We start from the raw sequence: 5,474 nt of genomic DNA on the forward strand, positions 1-5,474 counted from the left end.
TTGTTTTTTCTTATCAATCACAAGCAATTCTGATGCGATTTGCAATTCTTGAGTTGATGGTAACAACTGAAACTAATGATCAAGACTAAGAATCAGTAGTCAATCACACGATTAAGCATCCTGAAGAACCAGGAATGGAGAATGGCTGTTGAGGATTGCTAATCAACAAAGCTAGAACACAAACAAAGAGAGAAGAAAGAGAATTGTGTGTAACTATGGGTATGCTTGTTAGGAAGCTTTTAAGAAAAATCTCATAGTCAATAAAAAGCCTTATTTGGTTGAATGAGTTGGAATAGGTCAGGAGAAAAAACTTGAATCTTGAAGCTCCTACCAGTAGTGTTTAGAAAAAGCTACAAGCTCTTAGTATTTACAACTAGGATGTAGGACCCCGCGCTTCGCGACGGGACCATTAAACCGAACAAAAAATATACGTAAAAACGTTAACCACAACGCGTTGTGAGTCGATGCGAAATCAGCTTGTATCGTGTTACGACATCGAAACTAAACAAAAGAAATAAACATGTCAATACCAAAATATAACAAATTATCATATGTGGAACAAAAACACCAGCACGTTACTGTTGCGAACCGACGCAAATTCGGTTAGTATCAGAAGTACCATCACAAATAGGTAAACATGAATTACTAAGCCAAAAAAATCGTATTTTAAATGTGTGGTATCAAAAGTCGAAACGCAGATATAAAAACATGTGACGATGGAATAATTTTAGATTATCAAAAAAGTTTCGATCATTTTAAAGACCAACCATAACAAATACGAAAGAAAAGTTTAAAAAAATTTTAACCGACAAATAAAACATGTAAAGCTTACACTTGTCCATGTTAGAGGTTTATAAATATAGTTTGTTAAATATTATAATTAATTGAAATAAATATATAAATTACAAATAATAAAGTAAACTTAAGCAATACAAAATTATAACACAATACATGTAAAAAGCACGAACTTAAAACTAAATAGTAAAAAAAAAGAAAAAGAAAAAGTAAAATGAATAGTAGATATGCAAAGAGGGAAGAAATCCTCTTTTTAATATATATAATAATTAATTAAATAACTTTCAAGATTTAAACATTTAGTATTATGTTTTTTTAATTATGTATATTTGATCATTTTATACATTTTATTAAAGTTTCAGTTACTTTACCAAACATCTAAATTTATCTAAAAAACTAGAGCTTTCAGCTACCAGCTTCCAGCCAGCTACCACTAGCTAGTTTTAAGAAACATACCCTATCTCTCAATCAATACATGTATCACAAACATACCCTTTAACTTCTTTGATGACCTACTAACTGTCTTAACTACACTACACTAACCGATACTAATTAAGTCAGTTACTAACTAAAATAGACACACATCACATTCAAAGTAGATATGATTCAACCATCCCTTTCAGAATTGGTACATAGTGAGTCTGTTGTCTCTGCATACACGTGAGTGCATGACTCACCTCGTATCAATTCTCACTGGGCCTATTTTCATGTAAGTTCTCCTCAAGCCCAATGAGATTTTAAATTCAATAGTCTAAAATAAAATTGTATTTGTATGCATGATATATCTCCCATTTATTTATTTATTTATTTATGTGAAAGTAAATGATTTTCAAAGGGTGTCTTCTCCTACAAACCACATAATTATTTTTATTTATTTCCCCTTCCAAATTAGTCGCCGATCTTCCTCACTCTTTTCTATCCGTTATTTATTTCAGGTTCTATCTTTATTTCTCTTATTATTATCATCATAACATATACTGTATATATCTATATATATCTATATATATAGATATATAAAAACGTCTTTAAAGCTTTCAAATTTCCTTAATTCCACTGTAGTTTTTACCTTTTCTGTTCATAATCTTGTTGAATCAGAAATCTTTAAGCTGTTTGGTGTTGTAATTTATCAATTAGGGTTTCAATTTGAATTGGGTATTTTGTGGGTCTTATTATTATTATATAAAGATTAGATCTTTATTAGGCAAAACCTGTTCCCCCTTTTGTTGATTGTCAAGAATAATAATCCCACTTTTTCCCATAAAGAAGATTCCTTCAATTTAATATCAAATTAGGGTTCTTGATTCTTCAATTATTGAGGGAGGTTGTAATTTCATTTTCAATTTGGGGGTTTTCTTTCGTCTCAACTGAATTCTCTGAAAATGATTGAATCCATTGCTGCAACCTCGCTTTTCGGGCCGAGCCCCGTTTTCGGGTGTTATTTGAAAGCCCGTTCGACTAAACGGGTCGCAACAAGGCGTATCCCGTTACTTAGGCTTCCACCCATCAAAGCCCAAGCGATGGAGTTGACTAAAGAGGCGTTTAATGACCAAATCGGCACTAACCCGGTTCAAAAACCCACCGGGCTTTGGCCACCTAACAACAAAGCCGACAACCCCTCGTTGCATAACCCGTTGTTAAGACAAGAGCGAATGGGTTGCGGTTGGTTAGGTGCGATATTCGAATGGGAAGGGGTTTTGATTGAAGATAATCCCAATCACGAGAAGCAGTCGTGGCTTGTACTTGCTGAAGAAGAAGGTAAATCCCGACCGCCCGCTTTTATTCTTAAAAGAATTGAAGGCATGAAAAACGAGCAGGCGATTTCAGAGGTTCTTTGTTGGTCACGAGACCCGGGTCAACTTAAACGTATGTCACTAAGAAAAGAACAGATTTTTCAAGCGTTACAAGGCGGGGTGTTTCGGTTTCGTGACGGGTCAGAAGAGTTTATTAATGTTTTGACTCGCTATAATATTCCTATGGCTTTAGTGTCGACACGCCCACGAAAGAATCTTGAAGAGGCGATTGTTGCGATCGGGATAAACGGGGTGTTTAACGCAGTTGTGACGGCTGAAGATGTTTATCGAGGGAAACCGGACCCGGAAATGTTTTCATATGCGGCTCAGCTGTTGCAATTTATACCGGAACGGTGTATTGTGTTCGGGAACTCGAATTTGAGTGTTGAAGCGGCGCACGAGGGTAAGATGAAGTGTGTGGCGGTGGCTAGTAAGCATCCAGTTTATGAGTTAACGGCTGCTGATTTGGTGGTGAGGCGGCTCGATGAGCTGTCAGTTGTGGATTTGAAGAATCTTGCGGATATTGAGTCGTCTGAGTTTGGTGCGGAGCCTGAGGTGGAAATGGAGCTGGAGGAAGAAGATGATGTGTACCCGTCTTCGAGGGCTGCGGTTGACGATGATTTCTGGTAATTTGGTATGGATCTGTATATAGGTTTTATGTTTGTGATGCTGATGTTAATGGTGAAATTATAGTTTGTAAACATTGAAAATCAAAAGGGTAGCCTGCATTAAAGGGACATTTGTATGTGTTAACAATATATAATATTATATATGTAATCTGTAGATAAATATTTGACTTTTCATAGTTGTATTTGTTAACGTTTGTTTACCAGGTAAATTTGTGAAGTTATGATTTTTTTTACATGCTTTAGAGCATTCTCAATCCTTATGTGAGGAGGATTTGTAAATTATATGGTATGGTTATGAGTGGTTATGAGTAGAGAAGAGATAAAATTTATATGAGAAAGTTAAATTTGAGGTTTTACTGTAGATACTGTATAATATTTTTAATATTTTCATAAAATAGTTGTGAGTGAAAGAGAAAAAAATATGATGATAAAGGTATAAAAATTATTATTTAATTAAACAGAAGAAATAAAATATAGTGTTTTTTAATGTAATTATATGTATATATGGATATAAGGTAGGGAAATGAATATAGGGTAGGGAACGGGCTGGGAATGCTCTTAGTTGTTTTTTTAAATCACATGTTATTTTTCCCACTGATGGCTGTAAATGTTACTACACTGAATCCAAAGTAAATCTGTTTATAAAGGAGTTTAGGAAGTGTGTGTAGGTGTTGCTATGAGAAGTAGGGGCTGGGAGAGAGTCAACTAGAGGTGTACAAACCGGATTTTGGATCAAACTGGACTGGTTTTGAAACGGGTTAAAATGAAAGTCAAAACTGGATCGGTTTTAGAAACTGTGCTGCGGTTTGAAACCTGTTCCAGTCCAGCTTAGTTCATTTTGACCAATTTCGATGGATGTGCTTGCATCACGATTTTGAACGGTGGGTCAAATCGGTTTCAAACCGTCATGGCCAGCCGGCCCAAGAGTTTTGAAGGCCTAAAGCGAAGGAAATTTTTGGGGGCCTTTTTTAAATTACATGGGTTAAAACCTACTTATTTATTTGGTTTTAGACCGACAATAATAAAAATTTTATTGAACAATTCTCTTAAACAAATGTAGTATTACGCTAGTTAAGAATATAATTTTTATGTATTAATATCTATCAACTTCGTGCTATAGGTTGCGTGTTCTGTATATACAATTATAAAATTTAGAAATTTTGTTTCAATAAGATGAATGATTTATCTATCTATACATATAATTGTTTACATAAAAATCCTACGTGTTGCGATGTGGTTGCTCCCGACCCTCTCGGGTCATCAGATTGCTTCATTCCTGAATGGTGGCTTTTTATACGTTTGACCCGAATTCATGAGTATGGGTCTTACCAAACCCGGATAATTCTTAAACGGTTTATAACATCTCATTTATTTATAAAACCTTTCATCATCAAACAATAATTTTCACGGGTCTTGGGTCTCACCAAACATGGATAATTCTTAAACAAGTTATAACATCTCAATTATTTGTGAAACCTTTAATCTGTCACACCTCAATCTAGGGCCTAGGCGTGTGCCCACAAGTTGGTACATGTTTTGTAAATATATCAGAGTTTAAAGTGGTAAAGCGGACGACTTGATCAAAATATTATTATATTCAAAAGTCGGGAATTAAACACCCGGTTGTTTGGTACAAAAGTGTGGAAAGCACAAAACCATAATTTATAATATTTTATTAACAAAGGCTCCATCTGAGCCGTCAGATTGTCTAATGGCTGGTCACCATCTCCAATCATCTATTCCTCATAACCTGTAAAACAGTTTATAAAAATACGTTAGCAACACATGCTGGTGAACACGTTGACACAAAACATTTTGATACTTAGTTATTCCCTTGGGTATCTTATAGCCCGGCCCATCGTGGCTAAGGAAATAACCAAGTTCTGAAAGTCTGAATTACTATTATAAACATCCAGCTCTAGTCGAAACCACTCAAGGATACCGCAACATTGAGGACTTAGGAACTACCAACATATACAAGATAATCCCCTCTCGGACATCACTTAGGTCCGGCCCAACGTGGTGGAGGTATTAGCAAGTGTGGTGCGGTGTGCCCACTGTCTACCCACATATGTAAGGATCCAGACAAACGTATACGATAGAACTTTTATAAATAATAGATCAACGATCTAGCTTCAGACCTTTAGTCTGTTTGCATAACCTTTACATTGATATTCATATCTTTTTATAAAACATAAGGACATCTAGTCCTTTCTTTATTCATTATTTATATACTACGTTTCTTTTTCATGAAGGAACT

General features: G+C 35.1%; 1 pseudogene; it reads left to right on the forward strand.

The window, feature by feature from the left end:
• Nucleotides 1–2,091: 2,091 nt before the first annotated feature.
• Nucleotides 2,092–3,318, forward strand: LOC143539599 (5-amino-6-(5-phospho-D-ribitylamino)uracil phosphatase, chloroplastic pseudogene; annotated as a pseudogene).
• The last annotated feature ends 2,156 nt before the right edge of the window (nt 3,319–5,474 follow it).

Source organism: Bidens hawaiensis, unplaced genomic scaffold, assembly GCF_021521415.1.
Source record: "Bidens hawaiensis isolate Kalapana, Puna unplaced genomic scaffold, B.hawaiensis_p1.1 tig00011951_1, whole genome shotgun sequence".
Classification (NCBI taxonomy): domain Eukaryota; kingdom Viridiplantae; phylum Streptophyta; class Magnoliopsida; order Asterales; family Asteraceae; genus Bidens; species Bidens hawaiensis.